Source organism: Tauraco erythrolophus, chromosome 7 (assembly GCF_009769465.1).
Source record: "Tauraco erythrolophus isolate bTauEry1 chromosome 7, bTauEry1.pri, whole genome shotgun sequence".
In the NCBI taxonomy this organism is placed as follows: domain Eukaryota; kingdom Metazoa; phylum Chordata; class Aves; order Musophagiformes; family Musophagidae; genus Tauraco; species Tauraco erythrolophus.
The window spans coordinates 40,479,270-40,503,626 of NC_141471.1; the positions used below are offsets into that span (position 1 = coordinate 40,479,270).

Sequence of the window (24,357 nt, forward strand, 5' to 3'; positions counted from 1 at the left end):
TGAAACCTAATAGCTAAAAGTCAAAGCCTAATTCTTCAGCCAAATATTCAATGCAACAGCATCTTCCTAGATTTAAGCAAAAACCAAATTTCAACCTAAATTTACTAAAAGAAAGCATCCTTTCAAAGAACAATTCAGTAAACAGCAGTGCTGATACATAGACAGTAACAAATACATTTAAGACAGAAAAACAAAATATGCCACATGCCTTCAATTTACTATTTTACCATTTAAATAAAAAACGTATCACACAAATAAGGAAGCCTGAATGCAGAAGTTAGAAATCAAATGCCCACATCTTGCATCTCTTTCCTCCCAAATAAATCCACAATGGATAAGTAGCAACACAGACTTCTAAAAAATTACATCTCGTTACACACATTTTCATCAAGAAAAGACTCAGTTAAAGAGCGTATTTATGTTTTTCCAGTTGCTGGTTACATTAATCAGCCTGATTTCTATTATGAAATAGTAAGCTGCTAGATCTGAAAATACCTACAACATTAATATCCAGATAAGAGCAAAGTGAAGGAAAAGATAACTGTAGCCACTGTCCAGTTAGCGGCCCTGACTGTTCTCCAATGCAAATTAAATTTCAACTTCCAAAAAGAACAGTAATATTCACATTTTTATATTTAATACCTTTAATTAGTGTTCAAATACTATGCAATAATCTCCATATCTGAAATTAAATCTTCTAAATCTTTAGAGAGAAGAATTAACAATCTGGAGCAACAATACAACTTTGTCTTTAGTCTGAATCTGTTGTTATTTCTGAAAACAGCCCACAAGAAATCTAATGCCAACACCATCCTGCAGGATAGAGGCACTTAGAAGAAACAGAGGGAAGTCTGGTGGAAATCTAAATAGAGAAGCAAGATATCAAAATTAAGATCACGGCAACTCAATCAGTGCCTTTGACATAACATTGCCTTTTTATGGCAGTGATCAACAAGAGTGTCCAAGGCTGCTGGTTACACCAGAAAGGGTCAAAGGCATCCACTAACTCCAGTACTAATGAAACCACAGTGAAACGATTGCTGTAGTTCAGTTCCACACATGAACACAGTGGTCCATCAAAACAGCCAGCTTCCTTATTAGTTAATGCAGATTTTTTTTAAAGATTAAAAAAAAATAGCACCCCAAAAATTAAAATGTTAATTGACAGAAAGTAAGTATTATAATTGAAACATATGTCACAAAGCGTGGGCTGGGTCCACACCACAAGCCTAGGCAGTCTTTCCAACAGTGTCCAGGAAACTATCAAATTCTTCCTCAAAGAAATATCCATGGTGGTAACTGCTTATTCACGACAGAGATATGTTTGGATAGCATGGGTCCTGGTAACCATCTAACTGCAGTGATAAAGAGTGAAGTATGGGCCTCAAAAGATTTCTCCAAGAATTATCTTTCTCAATGTTGATTGAGATAAAAGCATTATCAAGATCAGGCACATATATAAGCCTTTTGCAACAACAAGGAGCTATTTAGCTCATTTCCACAAGTAGTAACCACCCACACTTAACAATCTTCAGCACATTTTTTATGAAGGTCTGGACTGCGACGTAAAGATTTCCAAACTTAATCCATGATCTGTGACTCTTGTGGCAGAGACATGAACTCTGGACAGAAATTGTGCAGTAACTGAAGAATCTTTCCTTCCTCTTGCAAATATTCAGCAATCTAACAGTGAGCAAATATAACCAGTGGTAGTTTACTCCTCTGTATCACATTAACTGTCCCTAAGCAAGTCATGAAATGACTTGAAAAAGGCCAACTACAAGCTTATTTAGCTTCAGACAAGCAAGGGACTGAAAGCACTGAGCAGCATCTCTGAATGATGCACAGGAAAAGTACTAATTTTCATTATTCTGGTATCTCAACAGCTCTTGACCAATGACGAACTCTCATCTACTTTAAAAGATGTGGCACAAGTCCTGGTTACTGAATTGTAGGAGTAGAAAATTCCAGATTATTCCCAGTAGTCCCTTGCCCGTGAAATTTCTAAAGTATCATTTCTTTTTCTGCTGCTTCTCAGGATCTACGTGCAGCTGCTCTGAGACTTGGTAAGTGACACAGGCATAGGATTAACAGTGTATCAATACACCATTCCAACTGCCTCCTGTAATCATGCCACTACCTTAAAACACTTGGAGAAAACCCCCTCTTGGAGAAAAAGCTGGCTGATGTTGAACCCAGTTGAAGAGACAGATAGGATACGGTCAAAAGAAAACAACTGAAAACATAATTTAGTAGGTGTGGGGTTTTTTTAATCAACAATTGGCCAATCTACTCCGTAGCTTAGCAACACTCTTACATTCTTCGTTGACGCTAACCTGGTATTTGGCAGCATCTGCAGAAAAAACACTTATCACCTCTTCTGTTAGCTGGAAAACTCCACTCCATTCTAGCAATGACTAAAAGTTATTCAATTATTCATACCTTCATCATTGCTCAGCTGCAGCATATTTCAAGATCGAGGCATAAAATTCTGATTCTGAACTCTCTCTTCTGTGCACTTGCTTGATTTCAGTTTAAATGACTATCCAAAGTTTCATGAGGAAGAAAATTCCCTATGATTAGAAGGGACAAAACTCTTTCACATGAAGGACAACTTTCCTGGAGGTTGGTCCAAGACTACTAAACAAACATTCCCAGCACAATCAGCTTGAAGTCCAAAGTGCACTTCTTGCTCTTGCTAAGCTACACATCAAAATGTTTGTAAAACACTTAACACAAAGCAAGATTCTCTTTTGCTAACATTTCTTGCCTTGAAGAGACTGACAGAACACAGGACGTAACGCACCACTGGAGCATTGCCCCACAAAACTGGGGAACAGAGTGCTGGACCTAAGCAGAGAGGCAAGATCCCTGTCCACCTCGGTATTACATTTGTCTGCCGACAGTTGCCATGCTCCTATCACCTTCCCTACTATTACTAGCAGAGGTTTATCCCTCTTTTCATACCATTCACTTCACACTGCTATTCCAAAAGAAGCAAACTCTAAACAGCTGACAATCATCCTCACACGTGAATTACACTTCATTGGCAAATACCTCTGCTGTGCTTTGTGGACACCTGCTTTAAACGACAAAGACAAGTTTAAAATCTAGTCCAGTGTGGAAGAGAAAAGGTTTTATCTTTTTTTTTTCTTTGTAGTTCTATCTTCTTCTGTGTTCCATAGCTTGTTACTAAAAATTGTTTAGAACAGTTGATTGCACTGTATACAGTGTATTTCTCTTACTTCTTATGGCAGACATATAAAAAAAACTCCAGTAAATTAGATATGTATGACCTCCCATGCTTGAATTAAGGTTAGCTATCCTTGGGATTTTCTTCCAGATACACTCCTATCACCTCTTAAAATAGTTTCCAATAATTACCCTACAAGTGATGTAAGGCTTACTAACTCTATAATTTATCACTATTTTCAACAGCAGAGGAAAAAAAGATTCAATATTTGGGAGTAGTTCCTAAAATTAACTTAATTGGAAAAGAAAGTGCACTACTTAGATATTTATAGAAGTGATAAACTGTCTTTAAATCAACATTTTAATCACTGTATGCAGTCTAGTTCAATGAATCAACACGTCTTTTCCAGCAATCTGGAATTCACACTCTTCCTTCTTAAGGAAAAAAAGAATAAAGTTGTTTACTTTATAATTTGCCTTTAGCACTTACCTTGACTGCATTATTCCATTCTGCAGTACATAAAGACCAAACACTGACTCTCCTATGTCACCTTTTTTCTGGAAATATATGTAAGATCTCTAAAAAGCAATCCTACTGAGATAGAATCATAGAGTCATTCAGGTTGGAAAAGACCTTTAAGATCGAGTCCAACCATTAACCTAACACTGCCAAGTCCACCACTAAACCATGTCCTTAAGCACATCTACACATCTTTTAAATACCTCCAGGGATGGTATTGCCTGGGCAGCCTGTTCCAATGCCTGACAATGCTTTGAATGAAGAAATTTTTCCTCATATCCAATCTAAACCTCCCCTGGTGCAACTTGAGGCCATCTCCTCTCAACCTATCACTTGCTACTTGGGAGAAGAGACTGAAATCCACCTCACTAGCAGTTGTAAAGAGCAATAAGGTCTCCCCTCAGCCTCCTTTTCTCCAGGCTCAACAACCCCAATTCCCTTAGCCACTCCTCATAAAACTTGTGCTCCAGATCCTTCACCAGCTTCGTTGCTCTTCTTGGATGCACTCCAGCACCTCAACGTCTTTCTTGTAGTGAAGGGCCCAAAACTGAACACAGTATTCAAGGTATGGTCACACCAGTGCCGAGTACAGGGGAACAATCACTCCCCTAGTCCTGCTGGCCACACTATTTCTGATACAGGCCAGGATGCTGTTGGCCTTCTTGGCCACCTGGGCACACTGACAGCTCATATTCAGCAGCTATTGACCAACACCCTCAGATCCTCTTCCACCAGGCAGCTTTCCAGCCACTCCTCCCCAAGCCTGTAGAGCTGCATGGGGTGGTTGTGACCCAAGTGCAGGACCCGGCACTTGGCCTTGTTGAACCTCATACAGTTGGCCTCAGCCCATCAATCCAGCCTGTCCAGATCCCTCTGTAGAGCCTTCCTACCCTCAAGCAGATCAACACTCCTACCCAACTGGATAAGTTGTATACAAACTTATCAAGGGTGCATTCAATTCCCTCATCCAGATCATTGATAATTAAACAGAACTAAGCAGGTCACCTTGTCATGGAAGGAGATCAGGTTAGTAAAGCAGGACCTGCCCTTCATAAACCCATGTAGATTGGGCCTGTTTGCCTGGTTGTCCTGTATGTGCTATGTGATGGCACTCAAGATCATCTGTTCCACAACCTTCGCTGGCACTGAGGTCAGACTGACAGGCCTGTAGCTTCCCGGATCCTCCTTCTGGTCCTTCTTGTACATGAGCGTCACATTTGCTAACCTGCAGTCGACTGGAACCTCTCCGTTTGGCCAGGACTGAAGATAAATGATGGAAAATGGCTTCATAAACACTTCTTTCAGCTCCCTCAGTACCTTTGGATGGATGTCATCTGGCCCCATAGACTTGTGCACGTCTAAGTGTTGCAGCAGGTCACTGACCATTTCCCATTGGATTGTGGGGCTTCATTCTGCTCTCCATTCCTGTCCTCCAGCTCAGGGGGGTGGGTATCCCAAGAACAACCAGCCTTACTATTTAAGGCTGAGGCAAAGAAGGCATTAAGTACTTCAGCCTTTTGCTCACCCTTTGTTGCTGTTTCCCTCCGCGTCCAATAAAGGCTGCAGATTCTCCTTAGCCCTGTTTTTGTTGCTAATGTGTTTATAGAAACATTTTTTATTGTATTTTATAGTAGTAGCCACATTAAGTCCTAGTGGGGCTTTGATCCTTCTAATTTTCTCCCTGCATAACCTCATGACATCTTTGCCATCTTCCTGAGTTGCCTGCCACTTCTTCCAAAGGTAATAAACTCTTCTTTTTTCCTGAGTGCCAGCCAAAGCTCTTTGTTCAGCCAGACTGGTCTTCTTCCCCACTGGCTCGTCTTTTGGTACATGGAGATGGCCTGCTCTTGTGCCTTTAGGATTTTGTTCTTGAAGAACATCTAGCCTTCCTGGACTCCTTTGCCCTTCAGGACTGCCTCCCAAGGGACTCTGACAACCAGGCTTCTAAACAGGCAAAAGTCTGCCCTCCGGAATTCCAAGGTGGCAGTTCTGCTGAACCCCCTCCTTACTTCTCTAAGAATGGAAAACTATCATTTTGTGATCACTGTGCCCAAGATGGCCTCCACCCACCACATCACCCACAAGTCCTTCTCTGTTCACAAACAGCAGGTCTAGTGAGGTACCTTCCTTAGTCGGCTCACTCACCAGCTGTGTCAGGAAGTTATCTTCTACAAACTCCAGGAACCTCCTAGACTGTTTCTTCTGTATTGTATTTCCAGCAGACATCTGGTAAGTTGAAGTCCCCCATGAGAACAAGGGCTAGCAATTGAGACTTCTCCCAGTTGCTTATAGAATATTTCGACTGCCTCTTCATCCTGGCTGATGCTCAATGAAAGTCATAATGGATTAGGTTCTTTTCTGTTTCATAACATATCGAAGTTTTTAAAAGATAAAATAATCACAGCTTTGTAACAGTGAAAACCAACAATTTCACCTACACTGTGGAATACATTGACAGAGTATTTTGTGGAAAATATCGTTATGAAAAGATAAAATACTGTGAAAATTTTCCTTTCATTTATTTTCCCGTTTAAGGAAGCTCAGATAACAAATAACAAAAGTTACATGATAACATTTCTATATATTTATGAAAAGAGATAACATTTCTCATCCCCAAATCTAAAAGCCAAATGCCTTAGGCTAAAGATGTATACATTTTGAAATATTTATGTCAAATATTATTCCCTCTAAAATATATTTAAAATTAAAACTGAAATAATGGTAAACCATTTTAGGGCATAAAATTATTTATGAATATTAATTTTTCTTTAAAAAGTAATTTTATGTGTTTGCTACTATAATCTCACAGAACCGGAGAAAAGTAAAATTAAATGAAATTAATAAGTGGCATTTCCAAAACAAACAAAAGAAGCTATTTCTGCACAGAGTTAAAAGTCAAGCCATGGAACTCCTTGCCATAGGACATTAAAACTTACAGAGATTCAAGAAGTGACCACTTTTCCAGAGGAGAAAGAAAACCAGGGGGAAAAAAAAAAAAAAAACACCAAAAACCACCACAATACAGCTCAAGTTGCTAGATAAAAAGACACCATTACTGATTCTCCTTGCCCAAAAGCTTTCACATCTCCAGAAGGCAGAAGAACATATATGGGAAATAATGTCACAGACATCTCAAACTTCTCCCTAAGCATTTTTCTTCAGACAGGATGGAGAAAGGAGACTAGGTTAGAAGTGTGTCTGGCCTAAGTCACTGTGGTTGTTAGAAGCCTCACTGCTAAAGGCATAAAGAAAAGACGGGTGAAAACCATGAAAACAGTTTGCTCAATTACTTATCCAGCATCTCTTATCCAGTCTGCGACAGTCTCTCAGGTGGGTGCTAAATACCATATCTGATTTTTCCAGGTTTTTGGATGGGGGAAGTTCAATGACTTTCAAAGTTGTAAAACAATAGGAAAAGAAGGAAGACTTGTTCTCCTATTTTGAACTAAGAATAAAAAAATTGTCTGAAAATCCACTGTTTTTTAATACAGTTAATAGCTGTTTATTATAAGCAATATCTCATAAAATAAATTCATTTTCATTTCAAAATGTATTTTTTATTCCTCCCCTTTTAACATATATCCAGCATACTTATCATGTAAATGAAATTATCTTAAAAAAATTACATATTGCTATCTTTATGTACTTAACTCAATATGAACTGGATATAAATAATAGCTTTTAAAAGTCCTAAAAATAAATTAATTTATTTTCCATTTTCATGCAAAACTAAAAAAATTTATTAATTTTGTACATGTTAAGATCTGTAACTGCTTTTAAAAAACCCACATAAATTTACCAATTGTGTTTAGCAATAAATAAATACAAAAGTATTATGGCAAAAATAGATTGATTTGTAAACAAACGTTTACTATGGACCCCATCTTTTTTGGGGAACATAAGAAAGTAAAAACCTGACGATCAATATCCATATGAGTCTCGATGTTCAAATTACACACAAACGGCTGATTCAAGCTGCACAAAAAATTCCACTGATTTTTGTTGCCATCAGATATACCACGCTTACAGAAACAATCTCTAATAGTAATACAATTACAGCAATACAGATTAGCTCCTACAGTCTGTCCTTCCTATGTTGTCCTCAGTGGTTGTAAATAATGAACAGTAAAAAAGCTTCCAGAAAACTGAGAAGAAAATCCTGTCCCCCAGACAACAAGAACCTCTTGACAGAGCTTAGTATGTTTTTCTAGTATCTACTTTCTGGAACTTGAACAGAAGTATTCATGGAGCTTTCTTGAAGTTCACAGATCTGGAGCTGAAATTCTGCACATCTCTCTGCATTGAAGTCATCTGGGGAAGCAAGGTGACTGGGCTTGGTATTTCCACCTGATTCTTTCCTGACCTACAGGATCACAATGAAAAAAAAAAAAAAAAATCTATCTGAACAAAATTTAGAAAAGAAAACAAAGTCCTTTTAATTCTGCGTTTAGTCAGCATGGTCACTTCTTTGATTTGTCTTGAACTAGTTATCTGGGTCAAAACATCATCACTTCCTAAGATAAAGCTTCCACTTGAAATTCTAAGCTGGGACACTTTAATGGAAAAACTGAAATATTTAAAAAACCTTGAATTTTTTACCTTCCAAGGATTGGAGTTGTAGATTGTATTGACCCAGAATGTTTAGAATCCAATGCTATTTGGATGGATTAGGTTAGGAAGATAATGGAAAAGATAATGAAAACTTACTTTATAACTTTAAGTTACAGCATTCAACATTTACTGGCAAGTCCTTCAGCACTGTGTGTAAGATGCATCCTTTCACGAGTAACAGAAACAGGAAAGAGAATTGACACACTCTGATTTTTTTAAATAAATGTAATTTTCAATTTTTGCAGTCCTTTCCCCAAGATGAGCATAAATAGAATAAATGAGTGCTTGCACAACTAGGATCTCCCTCCTCCCCATCCTTTGGACAACACACAAAGTGAACTTTGAGCTCAACTTTCTAAAACTCTTTTTTCCCTTCTGAGACAACCAATTTAGAAGCTTGCAAGTAATACATACAGAATGGCATTACGTTTTACCACTTTTTCAGTTTGGAAAGACAAATACTTTCAGGGTAGGGCTCATTCTTTTGTCTCAGAGAAGAAGGTGGTCAGACTGCAGCTATATGAGACAATGCCTAACAATGCTGTTCTCAGTGAGGTGGCATACAGAAACAGCTGCCTTCCACTAACCCATCCCAGTTCCTTCTTCCTTCACCATTCATCTTACTTTCAGTCTTTCTCTATCAACAACCTTAATCTTTTCAGTTTTGCTCCCTCTCCATTTTGAAAATCACTCCATTGCTCTAAATCTTCTCTCCAGTCCTTCAACTACTTTTCTCTGCCTTAATCTATTTATTCAAGCGTTGCATACTGAGGATCAACAGGGCCTCTGTACATGTAATTGCAAATGAAGACTTTCTGAATAAAAGCAGTAGAAAAGTTTAACAAGTGACAAAGTCAACTGATGATTGAAGTTGGTCTCCTCTGTAACTTCAGCACTAGCTCCAACACAATCCTCAAAATCAGAGGATGAATACTAGTTTTGGTACCTTAGAAACAGTCGCTATTCAGAAAGATGAAAGCAAGCCAGCCTTTCAAGGTTAGGGTTACACTCACACAGACATGACACCCCTCATCCTGTTCCTCAGTGGTTCAATTGACCATAACTGAATGTACATTATGTCAAGAAAATTCTACATATATCATCAATTTTATCTATTTCATGCATGCAGTGAAAAAGGAGCTTAAAAAATGGGGGAAGGGTGACTGAGAAAAGTAATTCTCTTTCCAACCTGAGGAAACTTTAGACAAATTTGCCTTTGATAATCGACTGAACAAGCTGCACTGCAAGCATCAAGGGATGGTGCAGGGATATCTAGCAGGTGCTGCAGTTTATCACAAAACCGTCTAAAATAATTGGAAGTGACAACCAGCACTACCACAAATGATTTATTAGTCTTTCACTCAGCTTTTCAGCTTCCTCAGGGCCAGAATAAATAATTTACCAACTCTGTATCTTCCAATCATTAATTCTTCCCTGTGCATCCAAACTGCATTTAACTCTGCTGGGTTCAGTGGAATTAAAAACACAATATGAAGAGTTTTTCCCCCCCAAGTATGGTATTATCTGACTTTATCTAAAAGTAAAATTGTCAATCAAAATTCATATCAGTGATAGAAGGATTAGAGCTAGCAACTAACGCTGAGTTACAAAATATCTGCAGAATAAAATGAAAGTTAAACTGAAGAAATATCAACAATGAAATGCTCCCAAGGGGTCAGGCGTGTTCTCAAGATATAAAGTACTGATAGTGTCTGAAGATATTGATTAGTACTTTTTTTCTAACCCATAAACTAACATTAGTTACAGACCAACATCTTACATGTCCCACATGGTGAATGCAGGATGAAAACACTGGACAGGAAACATTCAGAAAATAAATGAAAAAGGAGATGTGGGCAAAACTGAAGGATTACAGAATCATTCTCTAATGCTTAAAAGGGCAGTACTTTCTGAGGAAAGACATTAAAGATACAAGATTTAATAATGCTCTTGTGTTCGTATCACAAAAAGGAATAAAAAAAGAGTATTATACCAGGCAGAATTAGAAACCAGGAGTATAAAATGGTATAAAACCAAAGTACACTTTCAAATTGAAAACAGAATATATAAGGTACCATATTCCTATTAATTATGTAGAGAAAACACAGAGAAAACAAAATCACACCCTAAATCCATTTTTGATGTAAGCTAGTCTTGTCTCATTAAATCAGCATCTATGATTAAAACCAAGATCATTTTTGGTACATAATGTATTGCATTGTTAGAGCAGCATCTGTTTGTTGCACAGCAATACATTTTTCAGCTTTAAGAAACTGTACTCATATAGAAGGAACAATCTAGACTTTGAAGATATAAAAATATTTTTACTTCCAAAAGCATTTTGTACTAAAGGGGTTAATAACATTAATGTGCTAATATTTTGCATTCCAAGAAGAAGCTTCAAGCTGTTGGAAACATACAGAAGAATTTCATGGTACTAACAGCTTTCTTTCAGTCCTATGGGACTACGACAACTCAAACTTTAAGTGCTTGGAAGAAAAGCTCTGTAAAGCTATGAAGGCTAATCAATACGGGTTTCACCAAATAATACAGTCTGAAATGAAATAAATTGGCCATAACAAAAATGTCCTACCCTTTTTCTCATCATTAATCTCAATATAGAGAAAAGTACAGTATGAACTACAAGTCTAAAATAGCTGACATAGAAATATGTTTTCACACTACTTTTAAGAATACTAAAAATTTTCACAAGTACAGGAAATTTAAGATTATTTATTTGAAAGCAGTTAATTATCCTAGGTGTTTCTCAAACAACAATTACTCTTTTTAGTAAGACTGTAAAATCTGTATTCTAATTCTACTGTACAGCAGGATATTTCCCTTCTTCATTTAAAACACAGATCATCATCTGCTGCAACCAACCAAGCACAAGCTGAACACAGTCTCCCAAAATTTTCCAGAGAAAGACACTGTTATAAAGGCTAAGTATTTTTATCACTATATGGCAATGGATGTTCTAAAACAATCCTGAATCTAACAAAATGCCATACTGTACATAAAACAAAACTTGGAGAAACTAAATCACAGACAAGGTATACCTATGCTTTTCCCAGCAGCTGGGCCAAAAAAGCCTTCAAAGACCTTAGGTCTAAGTAGACAGAGGGAACATACTTTGGGAAGCCTACCAAAGATAAAAATACACTTGATCCCAGCATTACATCACTGAGCCAAAAGTCATTTGCTCTTGAAGTCAGTTGTTTAAATTCATAAGAAAGTACTCACTGTGGTCAAATTAAAAAAAAATTACAAAATACGTTGCCTATTGCTCATACAACCTGGACATGGGCCCTATAAATAAAGAGATGAAGAAAGCTGTTCTGTCATTTAACTTCCGATGCCAACTTATTATGGCATTTTTCTTGAACAAGTGCATGGACTTTTGACTTGGAGAAAAAGGGATTTACACACCAATTCCCTTAACAAAAGCCTTGAATGCAAGCATACAATGAAGTTTTATTGCTGTACAAGTTTCCATATAGGTTAAAAAAACCCAAACAAAACCTACCACAAAAAATGTGCATTCAGACCACTTCTTTGAGTTTGTTCACACTCTTATGCAAAAGCGTTACAAAGCGATAGCTGGTCACAGAAAATAATGGGCTAATATAGAGGTTGAAACAATTTTGATAAGAAAAACGGATTCAGTCCTTGATCTTTTTCTGATTAAAATGCAATTATAGCTATTGATATAAACAGAAACTTCCCAAATGACCTCCTTCAAACACAAAAGACTTAGTACTGTCTTAAGTATGTAGATTCACTTAGACTTTCTTCAAAGGTTAAATAAAAAAAGTGACTGAGATTAAAAATGGGCGTGAGAAGTATGAATCCCAAGGAGAGTAGACCAGCCTTAATTTACCCAATCAGAAAATTTCACTGAAATCTTCAGTGCCTCTACAAGAATATAACGAAAGTGTATGAGAAATTGTCATACACAGTTTTCAGTGTATAAGAAACTAACTGCATTTCTTCATGCTCCTATGAGTTCTGAGTCTATCTATAGTCAATAAGGTCTGCTTATGAGAAAATTTATAATTGTATTTATCCCAAAAGAAGAATCATGTTGGCAAATGTCAGTTTTGACAAAACATCCTCACCTAAGGCATAAGTTCACAGACTTTCTCACCCTCAGTCACTCTTGGTGTGATTTTTCACTTCCATCAATCTAGTTTCCTTTCCTCACATTTTTTCATCACAGTTATTTGTACACTGACAAAACCTTGAGATGCAGAAGAAAGGAACAGTTTTATCTGCATTTACCATTCAGTAAATCTGTCATCTCCACAAGGAAGTGAAGCAGAGGAGGGCCACAGAGCGCTTGTGGCAGTGAATTAGGAACCGAACTTGTCATCTCCCGATTCTCACAGCAACACCCTCCGAGGTGTACAAATCAACAATGCATTCATCATTACCATTTGGCAGAAAGCATAAGTTCAACCTCCAAGATTCTCTAGAGCTGTGTTTTAACCTGAGCTACCAAAGACCTTTTTCTGTCCAGCACCAACAAAAAATAGCAACCAGAGCTGACTACAAAGTATGCAAGGTAAGCTAAAGTTACAAATCCTGCTAGGTAAATTTCTGAATAGGAACCTTAAACAAGAAATTTTCAATAGACTACAACAAATGAAAGAGATTTATTTAGGAAAATGCTCATAAGAGTTATTTTCCTTCCAAATCCAGTGCTTGCAAAACATTTTAAGCAAAAATACCCGCTATAAAACAATGTCCGTAAAAATCCATGCAAGCTATTAATAATCAGGTGACTTCTTGATCTAACTCAAGGTTACAAACTAAAGCCCAGGCAGTCACTAGTCACCAGTCACGTTGAATTGACCTCTGAGTCATCTGAATTAATTGCCATAAAGGCTTCAAACCAACAGAAGTCTCTGGGGAAAAGAAAAAGAGCCCAAAACCAAAACCCAAGCAGCTCACTCCCAGATGTTTCATCAATAAAAGTAAATCACATAAACTTAGAAATACTTGAAAAAAGAATTGTAAAAATAGTCCATTCACCCCCTCCTCTTGAAAGAGGCTTTTGATTTTTTTTTTTAAACATTCAATTCACTCAGCTAGTCAGTCCAGTCCAGCCAGCAACATGTAAAAGTCTGACTTTGAAGGAAAAGAAAAAGTCATTATCACAGCTCAGACATGAATACAGACATTCAGGTCTATCCTCCTGTAAAGTCTTCTTTTCTTTCTACACTTAAGGATCATCCTCAAAGACTGAAATGGATGAAATAAATTGATATAAGATAGGAAGTGACATTACATATGGGAGTAAAGGAGGTTTATTATTTAGTAGTAGAAGCAGGCCTTATTCATGTTGCTCACATCTTGGAGGATGTATACAGTTCATACCTGAAATAAAACACCCATTTTGAGTACATATCAACATCAGCAGATGCTATGACCTTTTCAGTATTCTGCACAAAAAAGTGTTAGGCAAACCACTTCGTTTTGCCATTTCACACAACAAATAAAAGGTATTAATAAGAGTGTACTGAAAAATCACGCTCTATGAAAAAAAAATGCCCAGACTTACGGCGTAACATAGTCTCGTAATCAGTATAACAAAGGCAGCATGAGAGAAGGCAACTTAACTTCTAATCAACGTTTCAGCTAACAGGTTAGTACACACAACCATATGGAACAAGTAACGCCTCTTGTACTGGATGAATGGAACGCACTTCAGCTGTGTCTTTGTTGTCCTTAAATTATTAAGATTATGGGCAAACCATCTACTTGAGAACAATGTAAGAAAGCTAGAACATTGTGACTTCTGAAACTCAAATACAATGAAACACAAGGTCTCTAGCATGCTCTAACTGTCCTACTCTAAAAATTTAAAAAAAAAAAAAAGAAAAAGAAAAAGAAAGGTATGTCACTAAACTTGTTGTAGTTGTAACAACAATCTATTAAAAAATATAATTGAAGGTAAAAGACTGAAAAAGACTGAATATCGAAAAATAATCAGTGACAAAAATGAAACCTTACATGACAAGACTTTTGGCAATTCTTCCATGTGACCTCTTCCTCCACCAGGCTTCCTTCCATATAATTATTCATCTGCTAGTAGAAATTTTTGTGGAATTGGTTGTCAAAAAGAAATAGTGAGGATGATCATGTTTTCACAGAAGCACTGTTAATAATGCATGAAGAAATGAAAAATATTTAGTTGCTATTTTCTAAGCTTTTTAGCAAAATATTCACTAATCTCTAGCTTCATATACAATATCTGGTTAAAAATACATCTTTATCCCAAATCCCTTCTACCTAATCAGGCAAATGACAAATTCCTAATATTAGACAAGAAATTTTTTTCTAATCTACTCCATATATTCTACCCCTTCTCCCTTTCGAAAAGGGACTATTTCTTCTTACCTTTAACAACTTAATCTATAAGTGGAACAATCCCTTTGGTAACACTCGCTATGACTCCCCTCACATTTGCATCACAGGGAATTCACTTAAGAAAATTCCCATCATATCAAGCCAAACAGCTCATTTATTTCAGACAATACAGGGTTTTTTTCTGTGTTAGTTTTTCTGGTGTCTAAGAAAACTGTTTTTAAAATTATGTTGTACTTTCTGAAGAGGATCAACAAAAGTAGAAATGAGTACATCAGAGTAAGAAGTAACCAAACACGTTATAATTTGCACTCTTGCTGTTGCAAAATATAGTGACAAACTTCAGAGGCAGTAGGTAATTATCGCCTTGTGTGTTTTACATACCTGGCAGCAGCATCTTTTAACACCACATCTAGGCACTAGCTCAGAGTATTGCTTCATGACTGCTGCCTATCCCCTTCAACTGCCTTTTTCTCACTCCTTCCTTGAACTAGCACTAATGTAGACAAATCAGAAAATTAATAAAGATTAAAACTAACATAGCAAAATAATGATGCAGTCTGCTGCTTATGCATCCATGCAAAGTGGTGAAAACACATGGCTAGGGAAAGGGGCCTAGCAAGGCTAACTTCTTCAGTTTCTGAAGTGATTTTCCTTACTATGCTTCAACTTACATTGTAGAGCAGTATTTATTCAAACAATAATTAGTCTAGTTTTCCCAGAACAAAGACTTAAAAAGAACTGCATGTTGATCTAGAAAGGGTAAAATGTTCATATTATGCATATCATTTGCACTTTCAGCTAAGGTAAATTCCAGTCATTCAGTAGCAGCTAGAGTTTTGGGTTTTTTCAAATCACTTGCCCATATAAACTTTTTTGGAGTTGCCAAAAGAATTTTTAAGACTGCAAACTGAACGCAAGGTGCACGATTTCTCCTCAAATAGAGTCACTATAAAACATACAAAGAACCAAGAACCTTTGGCTCACTTTAATATTTGAATGTCTTACCGAAAAAAAAAAAAATTAGACTTCCGTTTTTACAAAAAAAAAAATAAATTAGCCTTTCTAAAAGATTTCTCACAATTTCCATTAGCAATGATTGTGAAAGCTGAGCTGTATCTCCCCCAAAATGGCAAACTTACTCTTTACTGTTTTGCATTGAACTATTTAGCAATATTGCCTTCTTGAGGTCAGCCTAATCCAATTGATTAAGGTTTGTATCATTAACAGCCTTTTACTCACATTTAGAGCATTTTGCCATATAATTTTTTCATACTGTTAGTTCACAGAGCAAAGTGTTTCCCTTTTTGTTTCTGAACTCTGCCCTAACTGAAGCTACTGCTAACAGCTTTGCCTTGATTTTCACAGGTTAAATGAATGTAATTAACTCAGTTGAAGATCAGGATTCTTTGTCCATAAGAAACACAGGTGAGACTAAGCTTCCTTTGGAAAGTAAATCTAATTTGCCCTTTTTCTACAGTGCTGACATATGCCTTAAAGCAAGGCAACCATAACAGTCCTGTGCTCAACATTACCCAGGAATTTTAAAAATCACCTCTTCAAATTTACAGAGAATCAGAAAAGAAACAGGGAAAAGATCTTTCAAAAACAGCTGTAGCTTGTAAAAGAAATTAGCATGAATGACTGCAGGGAAAATATCAGCAATAGGCTTTGAAGAAATCTGGCTTGGGTCACTGAAAAGAAAACAGAGGCAGATGCTAGGCTGCCCAGCCCGGGTCACTGCAGGGAGAACAACAGCTGGTTATGTGAGTCTTGCCTGGGACACAGAGTAGGTGCTTGATTCTACTGAGCAATTTTTTAATACATGTTTGATGATTTTAGTATGAAAGAAGAGCTGACAACCAGATGGATTTTTTTGTGGGTAGAGCTATGACAAATTAAGCCATTTATTCAGCAACAATACTTGGTTTTATTCTCTCTTATGTGTAGTTGTACAACCAAGCACAAGAGTAAAAATGTTGACTGGCTACACAGATCTAGATCTGAAATAGACACAAGAGTTTCTGAAGTGCTCGACTGAGTTATCAATATTTTAACAGCTCTTAAAGGCTGTTTTATCATAGCGTAGATACTTTCAGGACCGTAGTGTCTACATCCACTCCATATTAACTCTAGTATATTTTAAGATATTTTATTATGTGGGTCAGAAAAGAGAGTGTCCTCTGATTATTGTATCTGAGATCACTTTTAGCTGAGAATTAAAGAATTCCTTTTTATAACCTACCAACCAATGTAAGCATCAACTTATAGAGCTGTTGTTCATCCATCCAAGGCTTTTATTAAAACCCTAACTATCATAAGTTCTGGATTATGTTACAGAAAACTGAACTCATGTTATGGATCCTGGTAAGCAGAAAAGAGTTTTAAAAGTGAATTTTTCCATGATTGCCCAGCTCCCCATTTCATGACTCATGCATTCCTTCCAATCATATTATTCATCAGCCCTTTTCATGAAGGCAAGAAATTATAAATGATTACCATCTTGATTTGTCTGAGTACAGAAAAAAATATCTTTAGAATCCATGGACAACTCTACTGAATAGATGAGCTACTTATTCAAAGTATGTTTCACTGAAAATGCAGAATATGCCTTCAGATGTGCCCATAGTTTAACTAATTGTTCTAAGAATGTATTGCATGCACACGCACACAATAAAGTCTCTCAGAGTCCTAAGAACAGTACTGTAGATTTTGGGTGATTAAAAATAAACAACAGTTATTTTTTTCAGGTTGTTACCAAAATATACTTCTCACTCCCAAGTTACTTTCACATTCACTCCCAGGTAGTGCAGGTATTTATTAAGAACAATGGGACATAGCAAGGCAAATAGAACTCTTTATAATTTATGCATGAAAACGTTACCAAAATTGTCTTTAAGATAGGTTAGATATACCATGGCGAGGAGCTGCACAGCACAGAAATAAAATCATCTCTGTACAGAAGCAGAAAAAAGTAAATTTATCTAGTCAAAGAAAAGCTTATACATCAAGTTTCTAGAATACTCATACACCAACTGTATCTATATCAATAGATATTATAATTCCAAAGGAATTACTTCTTGTTTACTTTAATCTACAAATCATATGAAATTCATGTTAACGTTTATTGTACAGAAGCTCAGTTTTGCAGTGTTAATCTAAAAAACTTTTTATCAAACATTCGAATTGACATAAGGATGCTAAAATAGGACAGTCCCAGATGCCTAGGGTCTTTCAAAACAGCAGTCAACTGAAACATGGCAGATACACACACATCCCCCAGACACACACATGAAAATACAGACAACCACCAAAAAAGGAAGAATAACAAAGAGCTCTTTGCATTTGATATTTTTGCTATTTTCACAATCACTATAGGAGATGTTTTTAATGTTTGTTGATCCTCACAACAGAGTAAGAGACATTAAATCCAGCTATAACCATATGTCAAATGCAAGAGCCTGCAATAAAGAAAATAGTCTAAAATTAGTGTTTACTAAATATAATGCTGTAAGAGAATATATTCATCAACTTCAGTGCCACTATCAGCTTGTTATAAGTTACGCTCAAATGTTTACAAGATCAGAATTTCAGCTGAAGGGAAAAACATATTTCAGTAGAGACAAGCCACCACACTATGCACAGCCTTCTCTGAACTTCTTGCATCTTCACTGTATTGTTGACAAGATGTTAGAGGCTTTTTCTGGTAGGCATCTTAAAGTATATGATAAGCTATTATACCTACACGTGGCAGGACAGAGTATGCTGCTGGTATTCCACAAGTGTGCTAACTTCATGCAAATAAGGGGAAGTTATACTAGCAAAATTGATTTTTAGCTTCTTTCAGCACTGGAGACAGAATGAAGAAGTAGGAGATGCGTGAACAAAACTAAGCTACTCTGACTACCACTTTTCTAGGAAGTTGCCCCTGAGATACATCTGCATTGCTAGTATAAATAAGCTCTCAGAGTGCTCCTGATGTAGACTTGACCTAACTCATTAAAACGTATTTCAACGAGAATCATCAAAAGGTTTCTGGATTTGAGGTAAATAAACTCAATGAACTACCTTTCTGAACTTGGTAGTCATCTCCTTTTGGATGTTATTCATTTCCTGCAGTTAAGATGCATTCAAAAAAACCACAAAAGATTGCTTAAAATTTATATAATATTCACTACCATTACCAAAATATAACTAGTTACTGTAATTCTCATGAGGATTTTTTTCATTGCCTGAAAAATAGGAGGCATTTCCTCTCCAGAAAAGGTCATCATGATACATGGACAGTTTAAGTCAGGTGACGTTATGAAAATCATATAGAAGTAATGAGAAGTAAATCCCAAAAATATTTTCACACTATGAACACCTGAGAACCATGTTTTGCATTAAAACAGAAAACAATGCAAACAGTGCAAATAGAACAGAAAAGCTACGTGTGTGTAGTTAGTAATAAAGCTACTTACTGTTAAAAGGCTTTCATGAAACGGGCTGCTGGGGTTCAACATTTAAGTTAAAATTCACAACTTACTATATGAATGTTTAACCATGCAGCCGTAATATCTTCTAAAGTTCTTTCAGATAAAAAAGTAACATCTATCATAAGGTGAAAGATATGTATACAAATGTACTGGTATGTTGTTGTAAGAGGAGGATATTTTAATAGTATAATAGGATGATTCAACTCTGTTATTGCTTTCAGATGTCCAGCAGAAAAGACCCTATGGTTCTCAAAAACCCACTGTTGCTACCAACATTATGCCCATAAGTTCCTATCGTTATACTACTGCTTCTGTGGTTACTCTATTTCCTCTCAAATTCACATCTTTCTGCAGCTCCTGTCTCCCTATGGGATCCTCAGTTCATGTCAAGAACCACTGCTTACTCCTTTTTGACCATGCTATAGAGTGCAAACCTGGACCTAGCATGGTAACATCTTGCTGGCTGTACCCTCTTCCTCTTGCTGACATCCTCCTTCTAGGTAGTGCTGCAAAGATTTTTCTGTGAAACATACAGAATTTCTACTAGCTTGAGGGTTTTTGGATTGTTTTGTTTACTGAGGTCTTACTACGATCTGTATTTTATGTGAGCTTACATCCTAAATAATGTTTGCATCATCTCTTTTTAAAACATCATGCTTTCATCACTGTCAACTCTGATCAATCCCACATCCTTGAACAGAGACTTTTGAAATGCACTGCAAAGCAGCTTCCCTACAAAGCAAAAGAGAACTTGAATATTCATTTTACAAAGCAAATGTATGTGTTTGGTTACAAATACTGGAGTATTTCTCTAGTGTTTCCTTCAAAGGACTTTTTTTAATACACGTAAAGTTGGATTTGAGAGAGTGCTGATCTCTACTCTACGAAGCAAGTTAGCGTCATTAGGATGACAAAATCAAGCCTTATTGTAGCAAGAAAAAACATCATTTAGTGTCAACAACACACTGCTATTGATTTGAACTCCTCCTTGCCTCATGGGTGAAATAACAAGCTCCTACACACAGACTCTCTAAGCATACCAATAGAGGAGAGAGGCAAGAAAAATACTAAAAATGGCTGTATTAAAGATACAACAGGAAATATATGACTCATGAGATGTAAATTCTTTTATCTGTATGGAATAAATTGAAGAAAAGCTTAATATGGCTTCTGCAATTTCTATGGAGTTAGATTAGAACAGAAATACACCTACCAATAATACACCAGATTTAGGCTTCACAATCAGCATCTCCTAACTGTTCAGCAACCTCTGTGAAACAAGCCAGCTTCGTTTTCATTATCCAACACACTACTATTCAAATTTTTAAAACAATACCTTATTTTAGCACCCTGGCTGGCCATTTCAGTGTAAGATAGGGGAACTGATTGAGCATACAGTGTAAACGATCCTTTCACATTACCAGCAGGATCTCCTTCCTTTTACATTACTAGCAGGATCTCTTTAAAACACAGCTAAGAACAAGGATGGGCTTGCTCTTTTTCTATTTCTGAACAAGAGACTGCAATTTTTCGAAAAAAAACCCATATCTTTCTTCTTAAAAGATACAAAAAAGAGAATAAAACCATAGTCATGCAAAATCAATATAAATATCACTTTGCACATTAACAGTTCTTTTACTAGAACTTAAAGCTATGCCCTTAAGCAAATTTGCAAACCAAAAATGTAGGATGAAATACTACTGATGTTGTCTAATTGCACTCAAAAATCAAGCTCATTTCAAACACTTGTAGCACCAAAGTTAGCATGCTACAATTCCACAGTCCATCTTCTGAAACATGAACAAAGTAATATACAAGGCATAAAAAATTATTTCAAGATAACTTCTTTTTAAAATACTGTAGTGGAGGGAACAAAGCTATTTTCATACCGCAACCAGAAAATGGATGAGGTGTGAAAGAAATCTCTTGTTTAATGTGACCTTTGGCTGTACTTTCACTTGTCATCATTATGAAGTAGCTACTTTCAGTGCCAACACATAAGCTGCGTTATATTACCCTATAACAGTAGTAGCACGTCTTTCAGGAAGTGTTTCATACTCTGAGAAACTGGTGGCAGAACGCACTGACAGCACTTACCTTTGCAACTGCTTATAATAGGTCTTATTCAACAATAAGACCTCATTTACACAAGGAAATAAGGCTGACTGTACTAAATTTCACAGAGCATGTTGCATAAACTAGTACATGTTGAGGAACTCCCTTGGAGTTCTCAGCTTCAGTGAAAACATTCAAAGAAGGAGAAATGTAAATTTCAGATTGGAACTCTGCCCCAAATAATAATATCCAGAGCTTTGTTACCGTACACAGACCAAAAATACGGCATCATTAAGATCTGCAACATACTTGACTTTTCTTAACATATATAATTAAGAAAATATTTCTGGAAAGCAAATGAATTTGAAACTTAAGTAAGATTAATAGAACAAATACGACAAATTTACGTTTTATACAATGGTAGCAAGCTGCAGAATAAAAGTCAGTAGCTATCATTATCTAAAGCTGTTCATTTAACACCGTAGAGAGAAAAACCATTGATACATACTGTACACGCATTTTTATCCATGTATATAAATCAAAGGAAACAGCTTCCTTTAAGGCAAGCATATGAAGATACTAAAGCAAGATACAAATTAAATATTCATACATTCAATATTTCAAAATAAGGAATTTGGATATACACATGCATAATTTAAGTTCTATAGTGAAACCTGTCTACAGAGGCCATTTCTACTGTATTTCAACAGCATTGAAACTTGAAATGTACAATGCAGCCTTTCCATGCTGCGTTAAAACTTTAAAGTATACAGTAATTCATTTCCAGCACTAAACATAGAATAAAGGCCACGTTGTGCACACGGCACTTTTGCAGAGGAACGGCTGCTTTGCCCTATTCATCACCGCCCTGGAACAGGGCTGTCAGGCACAGCACCCTCCTGCGAGGTGGTCTGCGACTGTCCATCCAGTCACTCCTCGGGAACTGACGTCAAACAGGCAACGTCGGGTCCTGCAAAACCCATCAGTCAGGATTGACTCCGAGTCAAATGCTGATCCCAGGCACCTGTTTTAAGCTCCGTAGAGCTGGTGCTCATCCGTGAAGCCTAAAATTGTCCCCCTACACTGCTTTTACACATTCACTCAAGCCTCTCTGGAGGCAAAGATCAGATTTCAGATCTTTTTAATTAGCAAAAGAAAAAAACAGGTTTCACAATAATACGTTGTGCACTAAAAATGATTCCTTGTGAACACAGAACCTTAGTTTACACACAACACCGTAGACATGTTAAGCTTTCAGAGCCTATAAATTCCTGTGCATGCAAAAAGCACTGTGGGGAAAAAAAGCCTCTACTCCCACCTTTCCCCCTCGACACCATCTCCTTCTGCATGTGTCTAAAGATATCACCATTCCCCCCTATATATTTAAAACCTTGCCACTAAAAAGGAACTGTCCATACAAGTTATTAATGTGAATATATTCTTTTATTAGAAGTTAAATGTATTAGTTCAAATATCGAGAGTCTCATTTAAAAACCATCCATTTTATTGGGACAAAAATATCTCAAGTTAACTTTTAAGAATAATTAAAGAGTACTTATTAAAGGAAAATAGAACTACTCTGTTTCTACATGTTTTAAAGTAAACATTTGTCTTTGCTCCTTAAAGGTCACCCATTTCATCTTGACACATCTATGAAATAATAGAAGTAAATGCTAACTAAGTACAAAAGTGATATTAGGCAATATAAAGCTAAACAAAATTAGTATCTACATGGTAAATTACTTCATTGAAAACCATCTATGGATTCTGCAAAGAATATACTTTTGCCTTAGAGCTAGTACTTTAATTTTCAAGAACCAAGGAAAAAAAAAATCAAAACTAGTCAGTAACAATGCAGCGTCGAAAAGCAATAAACTCAAAATTAAGTTATAAATAATTTAAAGCATGTCATGAAGATGTATTAATAATTCATCAGATAAATAATTTACTAAATAATCAAATAAATAAATAATGAAATACATAAATAAATCAGCAAATAAATAATTCTGCAAAATAACCTAAACAATAAGTCACTAAAACAAATGACAAACCTACAAAAATACAATGATTTTCTAAATTTTGATAGTTTTAAATAAACAAATGTATATAAACTAGATCAATCTTTGGTGGGCAGAGAAATATTTTTCACTGCTATTGGTAAATTCCTGATTACACTGCACAAGGATACAATTTTAGATTTTACAAGAGTGCAGTTTTTCCCTTGTAAATTATTAACATGATTGCTACAATACATCCTGCTCTGTATTTTACACGTAATCCCTTTATGTACCTCATTTCCCCCCCGCAAAAAAAACCCGAAAATCTCTTTACAACATTCTTAATTCACGTATTGCTTTTTTTTACTGGGTGCAGTACTTACAATACTGCAATAGCCTTCTTGGTGGTTGTCTTACTGTCTTCTGCAAACCTTCAGAAGTTTTGCTGCAGGGGGAAAACAAGCAGAATAACCTTAATTATTACAGATGGTATCTCATTCATTAGTGGATGACAACATTTTATTTGAAAGCACAAGAAAAGCTGTTTTATAATTCTACAAAGCAACTTAATGTGAAACAACCATTACAGTTTGCAGACTACCGAAAGTTTTTAGAAGTCTTTGGTGGAACGAGTTCAAGCAGACTGAGGCCTGTTTCTTGTATTTAAGCTGACACACAATCTGTGCAAACTGGCACTAATTCAGATGTAAAGACAAACCACGAGAAGGACAAAATACTTGGCTGACATCTAATGTTATCCTTGATTTTGGAAGTTCATAGTCCTTGAATACAGTGAGATCATTTAATATCCACTATCTAAGTACATTCACAATTTAATTAGAATACTGCACTCCAAAGACAACACTGGCACCACAAAGGTCAAAATCCACTCATCTCCTGAATCAATTTTCATTCTCCATTTGTTTTAATGAATAATATTGACATTTACCATAGTTTTCTTCAAAGTGATATTCCGTAAATACAGTAGTTTAAGAAATGTGCCAGAAGTGTAATCATGTTATCAATTTTTATCCATTCTGTCAAAAAGGTTTATTTGCTTTCTTCCGTAACACACATTACAGGAAGAGAGAGACACCGTTTTATAAACCATGCTGCTGACATGGATTCTTGGTCT

General features: G+C 36.3%; 1 protein-coding gene across 1 annotated transcript in view; it reads right to left on the reverse strand.

Annotated features, from left to right (window-relative positions):
* TBC1D5 (TBC1 domain family member 5) overlaps window positions 1–24,357 on the reverse strand; it is a 322,093-nt gene that overhangs the window by 272,357 nt on the left and 25,379 nt on the right. The window contains exon 2 of the mRNA XM_086614565.1: window positions 23,606–23,667. The gene's annotated coding sequence lies outside the window, so the exon portion shown is untranslated. The remainder of the gene's footprint in view (window positions 1–23,605; window positions 23,668–24,357) is intronic.